The sequence below is a fragment of the Capsicum annuum genome, unplaced genomic scaffold, assembly GCF_002878395.1.
Source record: "Capsicum annuum cultivar UCD-10X-F1 unplaced genomic scaffold, UCD10Xv1.1 ctg59702, whole genome shotgun sequence".
Taxonomy (NCBI): domain Eukaryota; kingdom Viridiplantae; phylum Streptophyta; class Magnoliopsida; order Solanales; family Solanaceae; genus Capsicum; species Capsicum annuum.
The window spans coordinates 11,162-26,754 of NW_025868441.1; the positions used below are offsets into that span (position 1 = coordinate 11,162).

The 15,593-nt window shown below is 32.4% G+C and overlaps 1 long non-coding RNA gene across 1 annotated transcript; it reads left to right on the top strand.

The window, feature by feature from the left end:
• Positions 1–5,149: 5,149 nt before the first annotated feature.
• LOC124893442 lies at positions 5,150–13,233 on the top strand. Its single transcript, XR_007050703.1, has 2 exons — positions 5,150–5,804; positions 12,879–13,233. It is a non-coding gene; the product is annotated as an uncharacterized LOC124893442 (long non-coding RNA).
• Positions 13,234–15,593: the final 2,360 nt, after the last annotated feature.

A 15,593-nucleotide genomic window follows, 5' to 3' on the forward strand; every position in this document is an offset into this window, starting at 1 on the left:
AAGTATAGACAGGCAACCTCTTCAGCCTAAGGAAATGTACAAGCCTTATAATTCAAGGGATTCACAAATCAGTTTTTCCTTATAGATTCTCTTCAACTTAGACACGACAGATAATTTGAACTTATTTGGCTCTGGAAGGATGAGAATATCACTACTTGTAGATGCAATTAGGTGTTGTTGGGGTTGTTGCTTGTATCTAATTAGCTAGTTGCCTCTCTGTTTGTTGCTTCCGCTGCTATTATCTCTTCCATCTCATTACACTTAATCACTTGAAGTATCATAAGATTCTAGAGATTGTACACTAAAGACCGTGGAAATAACTTCTTCATCTTATGGCGCTCGGTGATATGCAGTATTGTTAGACTAGAGAAGGTGTCATATGGAACATGAGACACAATATTTCCTTCACAAAGACTAATAAGATTTGGAAATGAATAAATAATCAAACTATGAAAACATATGATGTGTGGATATTCATTAGTATTTCTACCATAGGAAACATTGATGATCTATGCCATGTCACCACAATGCTCAAGTCTCGTAAAGTACTAAGTGATAGAAAATTGTCCATCAAGCAACTATTGAGGTCGTGTCAGTTGTTAATATGTAGAAATTGAATGTAATGTGGAAGAATAATTATTGTTGGCACTTCTTTTCCATCTACTTCAATGGTGAAACATTCTGAAGTCACTCTTCTTTTTCCAACTCTATAATACCCAACATGTGAAACATATGTCACACCCCAATCATTTTCTTAGGGTACGACTCTGGCCTTAATAAAAAAACTCGTTCATTAAGAGTTTTTAGACTCAAGCTTCACAAATTATTACAGAATAAATGCACTCACATTATAAAAAAAATAATAAAATTAATAATAGGTGTATTTCTAACGAGCCATTATATGATTCATTTTTTTCATTGAACCTGATTATAGGATTTCTAGTCTCCAGGTAGGGTTTCCTCATATATGAAACTTGAGATTAATAGCTTCAATCTCATCCCTCTCGATGTGCTTCAGATCATTTTTTTCTAACACTTTAGTCTATGAATCTGAAAATTATCACAAGATTAACATGATTAATATTAATGGTATATAATTGATCAATATGGTCTCACAATATGGTGTTTTCTCCTTTATGATTTGAATTTATCATTATAATAATAATTATACTCTATCAATAAATTTTGAAACTATCACAATGAATCAAAAATAGAGAAATTAATTTATCAAAATAAAGTGATTGATATACTTAGTCTCTAAATCAATTTACTTTTCACTAGCTGAAGTTAAATCAACAAACTAATCCTCCATGATAGGATTAGTAATATCATTTTTTTTCAACAAATATAACACCAAATGTTTTCATCTACATCAATAAAGCTATTGAGTACAACATGATATTTTTTTATGAAACAGGTCATAAAATTCTGCACCAATTAAATATGTTTGGCTTGCTTGTTAATGCTAAGTACTCCCTCCATTACAAAAAGAATTACTTCTTTTGATTTGATGAGTAGTTTAAGAAGATAAATAAGATTTTTAAATCTTGTGGTCTTAAATTAAAGTTATTTCAAATGTCCTAACATGTCATTTAACCTTATGGTCTTAAATATATCATGTGTAAAGTCAAAAGTAAAGTATTTTTTTTTAAAAAAAAAAGGATCATTCTCTTTGAAATAGACTAAAAGGAAAAGTAAGTCATTATTTTTTAAATGGAGGGAGTACTTCTATCACAGACACAATATCAGCACAAACACAATCAATAACATATCTCAAATTTTTATTATGCTAGAGAATCTCTTTTTTAATTTTTCACATCATTTTTACACATCTAAATCACAAGAAGTTGCACGGCTTATACACTTAATAAAATTGTATTTCACAATTTTGTGTTCCGCATAATGCGACATGTCAAAAAAACTACATCACATGCTTTATGATATTTTTCATTCCAAGAATAAATTTATCTTATCCAAATATTTAATATCAAACGGCTACTCAACGTTTTTTTATCCTTTCTTTAATAACACTAGTGTTGGAGCCAAATAGAGACATCAAATCATATAGAAAATAATAATGTGTTTTATTCTAAGACTAATACATATACTTGTAACATTCTTTGTTTCAAAGCATTCTTAAAAATGTAAAAATCACTTCTTTTAAATTTAAAGGTGGGGCTGATAAGCTTCATTATAATGTCCACGCCCAAATCAAATAACCCGGTCCAAAAATAAAATCTAAAAAAATCAGAAAGAAATAATAAAGGAAAAACAAAGCAAAATAGGAAAGCGAAAGACAAAGGAAAGAAATGGAAGTCTCAGGGCAGTTTGGCCATGGAAATTTTTCCATTTTTTCTGGAAAATTTTTTCGGAGTTGAAAATTGTGGTGTTTGGCTATGAAAATTCGGAAAATAATTTTGAAAAATTTTTCTGAAAAGGAAAAACAGGTTTTTGTTGTTTTCATAATTTTCCAACTCCAATTTCAACTTTTATTATTATTACATATAACCCCAATCTTTTAATTTTTTTTTTACATAAAACTCTCCTTATAACATTACCTTTTCAATATTACGTATATAGCAATTTTAAAAAATAAGATAATTATAATTTCAAACTTAATGTTATCCTAATATCTCTTTTTCTCTCTTATCATTATTTTTATCCCTTATTTAAGACATTATTTTACTGCTAATTTATATTTATACTCATAAATATATAAAGTATTAACCCATAAATATACAAAGTATTAAGAAACATACTAAGCATATTTATAATATAAATATACAAAGTATGTTATATATGAAGTTTATACCATGTATATACCATATACACACATATATAAAAATACAAAGTATAAAGAAATATACTAAGCATATTTATATATTTATGGTATATGATATAATATACCATAAATATGCAAAGCATGTTTTACATAGAAATAATTTATTCACACACAGTAAAATCTTTCATGTATAAGAAAATTAAAGAAATAAATTAGCGGCACCCTAAATTTAATAACAACTCATCATTTCATATTTTTAGAAACGGAAAATGAATGAAATAAATTAAATAAATTCCTAAAACAATAAATTTGTTTGAAAGATAATATTTGTTACCTAAAAAACAGGAAGCAGTGATCTGTTAATATAACATTCATATTTAAAATTTTCAAATATGAGAAAACATCTATTAATGTAAATATTATATATGTCATAATTGAAATTCATTAAATATGGCCATGTATATGTAAGTATTTTTATAATAATGGCTAATTGTGTTCTTTTTTTATTAGTAGGTAAATTTTAGTTGGGTGATTTTGATAGTTTGTAAAAGTTAGGGCATAAAATCATATTTAAAAAGGTAAAAAAAAAAATTCAAAAAAGACATGGACAAACACAACTCCAACTCCAACTTCAACTCCAACTCCGAAAAATTTTAGTTTTCATGGCCAAACGGCTGCTCAAGTCCTCATCATTTTCCTAATTGAATCAATCATACTCATTTCCTTTAGGGGTCGTTTGGTAGAGTGTATAATAATAATTCAAAATATGGTGTATTAGTAATACTTGTGTTAGTTATACTTGCGTTAGTTATGCTTGTATTTTTCTTATGCAGTGTTTGGTTTGATGTATTAAAAATAATATAGTTGTATAATTTTTATAAAAAATATTTTGTATGACTAAAATACCCTCTCCACTTTCTTTCCCAAACCAACGAATTGGACTTCATTGTCTATCAATTCCTCAAACAGTTTATATCCATTCCCTTTCCATAAAAAAAGTTTGTATGACAAATTTTGATTTTGCAATTTCTCATATAGAAGATAGTTGGAACATGAGGGAATTAAACAATTTTTATGCACAACTTTAGAAAATCACCAAAAATAGTCATGATTTTACAGATTAGCATGAAAAATTAAGCAACAAAAAATTCAAAAACAATCTTCAAAAACAAAGAATCCAATTTCACATTCAAGCTCCCAATAACAGAACATTTAATTCTAATGTAGACGAGCAAACAATGTCTAATTATATGAAAAGAAGAAGAAGATGCAGTAAATTTTTTTTATATTTTTTCATGGCAGTGTAAAGAAGAGAACAGAAGACAAAGTACAAGAACAAAGGTAAAATACAAGGAAAATGAATATTCTAGTAGAGATTTAAGGGAAAATTTAGTCATTGAATTTTTCTTTTTCATTGTTGAAAGTTGCAACAAAGAACCGTGGAAAAAAGATTTGGGGGAAATGTTTTAGTAGAGCTTTGGTAAATTTGTCATTTACTAATTAATACATGTGTTGAAATACTTGGTATTACTAATACATAGGAAATGGTGAGTATTAATAACACACACTTTAATACACAATAGTGTGTATAACTAATGCAAGTATTAGTTATGCATAGTCTAAAAAATGATACCAAACATGGTATTATTAATACACAAAGAATAATGCATGTATTATATTTTTAGTACACTCTACCAAATGACCCCTTAGGGGTCGTTTGGTAGAGTGTATAAAAGTAATGCTGAATAAGGTATATTAGTAATGCTGGTATTAGTTATGCAGACATTATTTTTTATACAACGTTTGGTTTGATGTATTAAAGTTAATATATATTTTTATAATTTTAATAAAAAGATACTTATTTACAAAAATACCCTTGCCCTCTCTTTATCTTTTATATACTCACTCTTTCGATGATTTTTCTACAAAAATTACAAGAGGTTTTGGTCGATTTTCTAGCAATAGTTCAATCAGAATCGGAGTGTCTGGGTTGTGGTCATTGCTTTGTTGGAGCTACGGTGAGCTTCGGCAGTGAAGGGAATGAACAGGCTAATCGAGTCAATTTTATTGGTGTTCCGAGGTGGGATTTGGTCGGAATTAGAGAGATGTTTAGTCACTAATTTTGCATTTTTTTTATGGAGGTTGCTTCACCGAAGGGGTCGATATTTTTTGGTGAGAATTCATCAGAAACCTCAAAACTCTTTTGATTGTGAAATCTGTTATTCCTCTATTTCTCTTCGATCACTTTCTTTTTCTCACAATTCCCTCTTTTCTCTGTCATTGGAAGCGGCTGTGTGAAAAAATACAGAGGGCAGATGAAATAAATATAAATTTTGTCTTAGTATTTGGTTGAGATCAACTCCTCAATCAAAACCAACTCTCAAGTTCACTGCAATCGTCGAATTGTACAAGCTAAACATTTGCTAAGAAAGAATTGGATTCATTGTTATTATTGTATTGACGTTATTTCTGGAAAATGGCAGGAGAGTAATAAGGATGGAATGTTTTGAGGGGACAACTTGGTATTACTAATATATTGAAAATGATGTGTATAGCTAATACATAACTCAATATATAATAAAGTGTATAAATAATGCAATAGGCTAAAAAATACCCAATCATGAGAAATGCAAAGCTCAAAGCTTAGTCATCTGAGTAAGATCTAAATCCAGCTCACTAAAATGATGAGCGACAAGATTTGCTAAATTCCATTACTGTGAACTTGCTCGAAGCATCTTCGACTTCAGTATCTCATCCTTTTCAGATAAGTGAGCTTTAAGCTTGGTCTAAGATTTCTTCTCCTTTTTTAAATATTGATGGGTTGAAGCTATAAAGATATTAATACCACCATCAGATCTACAGAAAGCGGGTCAAAATCCTAGTTTTCCGGTCTAACTCTTTGTTATAACTTGTAGCAGGTATTTCTGAACAAGACAAGGTTTGGAAATTCAGCAACTAGAGCTCCATTTAAGTACATCAGGTCTTGATTTGGTATATAATTCCACCTCAAAGCTCTCAGTAGGTATGGATACTCAAATCAACTGAAATACTTCAACCTAAATTACTTTTAATAGATTATATCTCTGCTAATTCTTGTTATTGAACTTGTACAAAAATTACCTATTGCTAGTGTTGTCTTGATTTGCTAACCAAATACCCATTATAAGTAATTTGTCTTCTAATTTGTGGTGTCCCTTTTTTCTAAATTAAGAATCTTTTTGTCTTCACTTGGAATGTCCTGATACTGATTTATTATGAAATCACCCTTAGACACACCGTCAGTGTTGCACTTAACCAGTGAACGGGAAGGGGAATTCATTTAAGAATTCTATATTTATAAGCAGGTCGGTACCCTTCTAAAGCAGCCACCAAGGCTGGCCAAGTATTGTACCCTTATCTTTCCTAAATTATGTGCATTAAGAAGCTCTTTATTGTGAAATTAATGTCTCTGAACAGGTTCCCTGTTGAATATCCTCCACCATGTAAGATTGTGTTCCTCTCTTTCCATAGAAACCACAGAATAATCATTGGTACCAACTATGGAACTGCTTCAATTTTGATCCTTGTACATTCCACTACTTCCTTGTGTTTAGTTTCAAGAATGCCACTTGACTTATACCAATTGAGCCTGAATAGTGATGCCAAATAGTTCTTGCAACCTCTCCATTTAAGAAAACATACTCTAAAGTCTCCCTTTTTGAATTAGAACAACAAAAATAATTTGGAGATATAATAGGGTTCCAAGTGCGAACTAAATGAGCGACAACAACCTTAACTTGCCACACTCCCCAAGAAAGGAAAGAAATTTTGAAAGGTAAGCCTTTGCACCACAATTGATTTAGATCCTCATTAGGTTCCTCTTCTCGTCGTAATAGATTCCAAGCACTTTAACACTGACGCATCCAGAGCTTGTTTTAGTCCACCAAGGCTTGTCTCCTACATCCATGAGATGGGCATTACCTATACTGCTCCTCACGTGTTCCATTACATAATTAGGAGTTCTATTCTTGCATTGCAGAAAATTCTGAACCATCTTCATTTAGAAAATTGCTAATATCCCTCATTTTATGACAAGTCTGAATCTCTGAAGGATGCATGAAAGAGGACCAAGATTGGTCCAATTGTCATACCAAATTCTAGAAGTACCCCTTTTTGGTTCCCACCAAAGAAATTGTTCAATTTTCTCCCTATTTTTCAGCACGTATTTCCATACCCGAGAGTCCCCTTTCCACTTTACAATGGAAGGAATCTATATCTTGCAATACTTGTTCCATAAGAAGTTTTCCCACATATTACTTTGTGTCCTAAATCTCCACCTCAATTTAGCATACATTGCTTGGGACACATCAAACATAGATCTAAATCCAAGTCCTTCTTATTGTTTAGGCAAGCACACCTCATTCCAAATAGATCAATGTTTGCTCCTGCCTTATTCCTTATTGCTCTAGAAAATCCTTACAAAGATCCTATGAAGTTCTTTAATAACACAAATAGGAGGAACAATAGCTGATACAACATATATAGGAATACTTTGAAGGACACTAATGAGAAGAACTTCTTTACCACCATATGAGAACATTTTTTTCTTTCCATGCTTGCAGCCTCCCTTTCGCTCTGCCAAGAAGATCTGCATAATATTTTTTTCTCTCCTTTTCATGTGTCATTTGAAATCCTAAGTACTTCATTAGAAAAGAACCCCTAATCATTCTAGTACTCTATTCTCCCTGAGTAGGCATATTTCCTGCCACATTCTGATGAAGATAGTTGAAAATCTTCTCTTTGTTGACCTTCTATCCTGATTGGTTTCATATTCCTATAGAGTATTCAAAATCCTATCTAAATAATAAACGTTAGTATAAAAAAAATAATAATATCATCTGCATAAGCTAATCGGTTCACATTAAAGATCCACTTATGTAACGATCCAATCCATCATTACTAAAAAATGCCTCGATATTATATAGGGTACGAGAGTAATCGAAATTACTTTCGTAAACTTGCATGGAGAAATGAGATCAGTGTTTCAAAAATTAAAATATTACGGTCGAGCTAACATCATTCGCTATAGCGAGACTTATTCTGCTATAGCGGTGTCGCTATGGCAATGTGTAGGCCGTATAGCGACATGATGCGACCAGAATCCTTTAAAATGAGCCGATTTATTTCTTTTCCCCTTTTGAGTAGAACAAAAAACATAGGGAGGATCCCAAACCCTTAGGGTTGCCTCCCATTTCTTGGAGATAGAGAGAGAGAGAAAAAAATGGGTGCGAATGGATGCAAACCCATGGATTTTGGGGGAATGACGCATTTGTGATCTTGGCAAGGATGGAATTCACACTTGTTCTTCCTTCTTGATTGGAATCCGGGTAAGCTAAGGTTAACTAAGTAGTGTAGACCCGAGTTTGAAAGCACGAATGCAATGTAGATGGATGGGAGATTTAATGATTATGGCTTTGAGCACGATGTTGGGATGGTTAAAATTTGTAAAGTCGGGGTAAGGTTGAAAAAGTTAAGTGGTTATCCTAGTATTTGGGGTGTTATGCCATGGTAGGCTCTTATTGATGTAGTTAAGAGGGGGAATCACATTTCATTAGTCTAAATCCTTAAAGGATATAATGTTAATGTGTGGGTTTTAGTGAATTCAAAAGAATCTAGGTTTTAGGAATGAAGTGAGTAGCATTGTTTCAGCAAGAAGGGTGGTTTAGGTGACATGTTCAGGACTCTAGAAGGTAATGTAGGTGATGGTTACGTAGTTAATCCCATAGTGTTTAGGTGCATGTTATTTCCTAGTATTGTTTATTAATGCATATTATTTGGTGGGGTCACATTTCACCAAACTTATATGTAAATCTTGTGAATGTTACAAATATTGGATATTATCTTTGCGTGATGTGATCTTTTATATTCCATTGTGATTGTGGAGTGTTTCAGTATTTGCCCATTCTCACATGATAATGGTGGAATAAGGTTGGTAGACACTTGTGCCTGGGATTGGGTACATCGATGAAATTATCCCTTGTAGGTCATGATTAGTGGATGGATCCTCATCATGTATGTACAAGGTACAAATGAGTTTGACGGTTCCATGGGTGTGTCGGGTATTACATATGTTGTTATATTTTGGTGGTTCACTTGATTTGACTTGGCTGATAATTTCTTATTGACTCATTTTTGTTGTTGTTAAGATTCTATGTGCTATCTGAGTATGACTGGTTTTACTAAGGGGGTGTAAGTCATTAGTGATAGTCTGGGTTAATGACTAGAGGTCTTTTGGTTGGGCTTAGCATGACCAGATGGGTTATCTTTAGAGGTGTTTGGGTCGGGTCTTATTTGAGCCTTGGTACGAGTTCATGATCACACTAGAGTATGGTTATCTTATTACGGGTCTAGAGAGTGAAGTTGTACAGGTAAGAGTGGTACCTCGGGGTTTTTAATTAAAAAGCTTAGCAGGAAGTAATTGGTTGGTTCTTAAAGTGGGAAAGCTAAGGTTAGGTGATTGTCAGTTGCTGAATAAGAGAAGCGGATGAGTTGGGGACCTGAAAAGATACTGTAGTATAATAGTGAACAATATCAAATGGGAATAGGGTGATGATGGACTGGGTGTTGTGAAAGTTAAGATGCATGGTTTCTTTTAAATATTTATGTTATTTTTGGGTTGACCTATGAGGCTTATTAGTATGTTTGGTTGTTCCTTGGGCTGATCTATGAGGCTTATCAGTACGTGTGGTTGTACTGATGCTACTCTTGATATATCCTTTTTCGAGGTATACTCTTTTGCATAAATTGTTATTGGTTACATGATTGACAAGGATACTGATCCTCCAGTAGCTTTTACTCCTCTCATTCATGGTGTTCGTTTTGTCCAATTTTTGTCGTTCTTCATTTAGAAGCTCTTGTACTTCTTTAGACTAGGTCCTTAGGTAGTTTGTATTTTCTGCACTTATGTATATTCGTAAAATCTGATGTAATAATAAATTGTTATTTTGTTAGTTATTTTAGACTTTTCGTTAATTTAATAATGGGTGGTAAGGGTTTCTCCTATTTAGATGGATGAATATAGGTGCCCCCCTTATGATCTAGCATCCCAAAACCAACATACTGACTATCTTCAAACAATGAATTTAAATCTCTTGAGAGCACTTCTACAGAAAGAATAAAAAAAGCAGGAGAAAAAGGATCTCCTTGCTTACACCCCTGGTGGAATGAAAGAAACCATGGGATTGTGCATTAATAAGCATAAAATAGTAATTATTTGATATCAGTCGTCAGATCAGATCAACAAATATGTTGGAGAACCCCATCTTCCACAAATCCTTCATGAGAAAAAACTATGAGACCTTTTTGTAAGCTTTAGCCACGTTTATCTTGATGACAACATTAGAAGGTTTTCATCTCTTACTAATATCAGTGACCAATTTCTGAGTTAGAAGGATATTTCTCCCTTTAACAAAACCAGATTGGTTAGGAGAGACTGGCTTAGGCAAAATGTCTTCTAATCTATCATGAATAATTCTGAAGAGAATCTTATTAACAAAATTAATCAAACTAATTGGCCTCATATCTGAGAAGGTTTGAACATTAGCCTTCTTTGGTATGAGGACCAAATTAGTATGTGTAATAGAATTACGTGGAGAGTTACCAGCAAACAAAATCTTGTACCATTCTAATGATATCTAATCCCACAAAGTCCAAGCAAATCTGATAAAATTTGCCTGAAAGACCACACAACCTTCTTCACTTCTTCACCATCAGGAATGGCTTCCAAAGCTGCATTTCTTCTCATGTTATCAATTCAAGAATATGAACTAACAAAGACTGAGACATGGTATTCTTTTCCTGCATAAACTATTTTTGAAAGAAAAGAATTACTTTCTCTGCTATTTACCCTGCTTCTTCTAGCTAGGTCCTATTTGAATTATGAATCTTCAACAACTTGAGTATCTGTCTTCTTCCCCTTATCAGACAATGGAAAAACCTAGTGTTTTTATCTCCAGCAGTAAACCAGTCATACCCTACTTTTTGTTGCTAGTAGCTTTCCTAAGGTTAAGATATTTAGAATATTCAGCATTAACTCTTTGCATAACTTCTCTATTCTCCATAGATAGGGTTTCTTCAAATAATTACTCCTTAATCTTAACAATCTCCTCTCTAATTATCAGTTGTTTTAAAATATCACCAGAGGTATTTCTGCTCCAACCTTCTTCTTAAAGTCTAAGAATGGATTAGCTGAGATATCAATACCCAATTTGCCTAATTACATTCTTAAACTCCTCATGACTGGCCGAGAAATTGAGAAATCTAAAAGCTATAAATACCCGATGTCACTGTTTTCACAATTTAAAAGCAATGGGGCATGATCTAAACTATTTCTTGAAAGATGCTCAACTTCTATATGAGAATGCAGTTCTTGAAAGTTAGAGTTGATCAAAATCCTATCTAACCTTTCAAAAATACAATCATCTCCTACTCTTCCATTCCACCAAGTAAATGGGCTACCCTTATAATGAACTTCTACAAGGTCAAAAGATTCTATGCAAGTCTTGAAGTCCTCATGACCTGCATCTACCACTGGAAGTCCCCCAATCTTTTCTTCTTCATGAAAAAACGCATGAAGTTTCCTCTAATTCACCAAGGATTATTAACCCCAGTAGCTACGGAATAAATATCATCCCATAACTACAATCATCTATTGACTATCATGCTTGGTATGGACCAGAGTAGCATAAAATCTAGATTTAGAAGACTGATCTTGCATTTTGATGGTAAATTGTCTTTCAGAATTGCTTATAACAATCACATCAAACCCATGGTTTCTAACACCCAAATATGCCCATTGATATTAAGAATTGCATAAGAAATCTTCAATTTTGTTTTATATCTATTAATGGTTCACTTCCCTACTTATTTTACCCTGTTTCAATAGATCTGTTGAATTGCTGGTGGGGTTGTTGTTGTTGCTTGAATTTTGAATATTCTTGTGATGAGCAAATGCCTTAGTTATCCAATCCTTAGTGAATGATTGCAAGTCTATCATTTAATTTTTTACATGCTTTTATACCTTATTCTCCTTTCCTACTTTATTATATTCATCTACCTGCTCATTACCTTTATGAAGATCATTATTATCCTTGTTACTACCCTTATTTGCATTATTCCCTTTGTGTTATACTTGGACTTGATCTGTTGCACTGCATTTCTTGGTATGTTAAGATAAATTATTCCCCTGTATGACCCTCTCTTTATCAAACTTCTGTTTTTTCTTCCCTGATACTGTTGGTCTATACATTTTTATCATAAGCACCCTTATTGTCTTCCCTCTCCTCCTGTAACATAGTAAAAGGGTTTGAATCACTGATCCCTTTGTAAGACTAAGTATTCTCAACTGTTGCAGCATTTTGAGCTTTGTCAGTGCCTTTTTGAGCCTTGAATATTCTTTTGGTGGGAGTCCATTTTGAAAGAACTATTTTCCCATTAATGAATCTTCTTTGTATAGGTGTACCAGGAGCCTTCTACTCATAATTTATATCCCATTCTTCCTTATCTTCTGTTGCTTATCTTTTTAGTTTTGGATGTAAACTCCTACATTCTTCTTTTTGTGCCCATCAAGTTTACAAGTGTGACAATACTTTGGCATCAAGTCATATTAAATCTTTATTGCTTGAACTCTTGTTTCTTTTGTCTTACTATTCACAACCTCAATCTCCGCCTGTTTTCGCAACTTCACAGCCGAATTACTTGAACTTTAACTCTCACACAACTAGGTCAAATTTTATTAATAGTAGCTATTCTAGATGAATCAAATTTCCAACTGCAGATGCCAATGAGAGAACATAGATTGCCTCTCAAAAAACGTAGGCAATAAATCAAGGAAGGATATCCAAGCCATCGCTTGAGTAGTTTACACATATGGTTCAAAATTTGGCTTCATAAATGAAAGTTCTCATTTGATATGCCGCTTCATCCTTTGCAGGAAGATAGTAGTAAATAGTTTTTGATAAGATGTGCACAAGATTCTCCATTAAATCAAACCTCATTAAAATATGTCTGTTTCTTAGTAGTCTAGTTTTGCAATCCCCTTTGATTTTGTATTTTTTAGGTGTTTGGAATCTAAGATCCTCCAATTTGGGCCAACTATAGGATAATTTACCAATTACTATCTGAGAGCCAAAATGCAGGGATTCACAGAGGAATCCGAGGTTTTAGCAGCTGGACAGGAGTTTTTACGGAGAAAACTCGAGCAATCAGCTATGGGGGTGGATTAAGGAAGAAGATGAAAATAGAATTCAATTAGGAAAACTGTATTATTATTCAATTGATGATTGAATTTGTAGATACAATGCCTTTTATAAGAAATGAGAGTGAATCTAATTTGCTAACTGCTTCTAACTAATTCACTAGCATGTAACTAACTGCTGATATGGCAAAGCTAATTAACTTGTCCAGTTGATTCATCTTCGTGTAACACTATCAGTTGTAAGTCCTCAAGAACGTTCATCTTTTTCACCTCTTCTCCCATCCACGTCATTCTTAGAACTCCATTTCTGAATTATACTGGTTTTATTGCAATTGTCTCGAGCAAAGGCTTTTTTCTTTATTGTATAGAAGTGTTGGGATTTATTAAATCCACTTATTTCAACTTATTCTTTTTCACCTCCTCATTATCATTTGAGTTCGAGTCCTTGCTAGGAAAATTTGTAGGTAAACTGGCTGATTTGGGAGAATTGAGGTGGTTTAGTTTTGGGAAATTTGATAGAGATGTGAGAGAGAGATTCTGGCCAACCTCATCAGGTTGACCAGTGGCCAAAGCATCCATGCCAGCGGTGGTAGAACCTAGGGTTTCGATAACTATTTGGTTAGTCGATGGTGGAGGCTAGAGAGATCTAGCTGCCATTTCTTTCTTTGTATAGGTGTACCAGGAGCCCACTACTTATTACTTTGTCAAATTACATTTTTCATGGTGTAATTCTTTTTCCTCATTTTATTAGCTCTCACTAATTTGAGAATTTAACAAAAATAAATTTTCATGAAAAGTAGTATTATTTTATTCATGTAAAAAATTAGTTAATGTTATAAATGTATTTACATGTCTATATAAATAACATATATCAAAATCTAATAAGATCTAGTTGATATCTATCAGGGTTTGAAGTATCTGTCTTTTAGTCAGAAACTAGGAGTAAATTTTTCCTATAAATAGAAGGGTTCCGTCATTGTAAATCATCCTCAATCCCTAAGAGAATTCTTTCAGGAGAAATAAAGAAGCTTCTCCTTTTATCTCTCTATTTATTCTTGTTCTTGTTTTATATTTCATAACACGTTATCAGCACAAGACTCTGCCAAACAGGGTGAGATTATAAATATAAAGGTAATTTCAAGGTTAGTAATTCCTTATTTATCTGTCTTTTGCTACTAATAATATAATTATTGTTGGATTTGAGAAGAAATAATTGGTTTAAAATTATTTATGTTTTAAATTTATTCCTTAAGAACAATATTATCAAAAGGAATGATAATTTATTGGATTTAAGTCTCGTTGATTTATGTCTAAGATGTCTTTATATGGATAAGACGTGGAGTTTGAATTTCAATGCTCCATATTGATGATATTATGATGGTTAAGGCAAAATAATATGTTCTTAATAAAAAGTCATGAAATATGTCTCGTTGAACATGCTCCATTCTCTGAAATGAATGTGGTAACAGTGCATAATATATCTGAAAGAAGCCAAGTGATTAAATGCACGAATATATGCGTGGAGGGACAATATGATAATAATCATAAAAAATGATGATATTTTCATACGCATATTATGTCATAAGATATGTTAGAGAAAAATTCACTACATCATATGTATGTCTCGATTTGCTCCTGAATTAGCAATATCATGAAAAGGGTTATAAGCTACCGGAATTTGATAGGCTTAAGGCATGATTATATTTTATTTTTGGGGAATAAGAAGCTTATTAATGCAAACATGTACTTGATTATGATGGTATCACAACTCACCTCCGAAAGAGGCAAAATAACTGAGAAGAGTTATTTTGAAATCTACTTCTAAAGTAGTAAATTTGAAATTTATTCATGTAATAGTAAATATGAAATTTACTAAAGAAAAAAAATATATGTCATGGTAAACTTGGAGTTTACTACTATAAATAAGTTCATAAGTTGACATGAACGATTATGACATTTCGAAGATGTGCATATTAAGTATTAAACATGTATTGAAGAAATAGAAGATTCTTCAAGAATTGTTTATGTCGTTCTCTTGATAAGTTGGTTGGACCAACTAATATTGGGATTGGATCCCTTAAAATTTGGAAAAATATAAAAGGTGAATATGGGTCCGTTCACCTGTCATGTGATCTATTAAGATGCATCGATATAAGATGATCACATGTAATTTATTGTCGACCTGCAGTTTGACATTCATAAAGTTACTTGCTCAATATAAATTGAGTTAAGGGCATAATTTTCAGAATATGTAATCAAGACAATTCATCTTGATGTTGATGGTTTGGATGTATGCCTCGATTTGCTCCTAAATTAGCAATATCATGAAAGGGGTTATAAGCTACCAGAATTTGATAGGCTTAAGGCACGATTATATTTTATTCTTAGGGAATGAGAAGCTTATTAATGTAAACATGCACTTGATTATGATGGTATCACAACTCACCTCCGAAAAAGGCAGAATAACTGAGAAGAGTTATTTTGAAATCTACTTCTAAAGTAGTAAATTTGAAATTTATTCATGTAATAGTAAATATGAAATTTACTAAAGAAAAAAATATATGTCATGGTAAACTT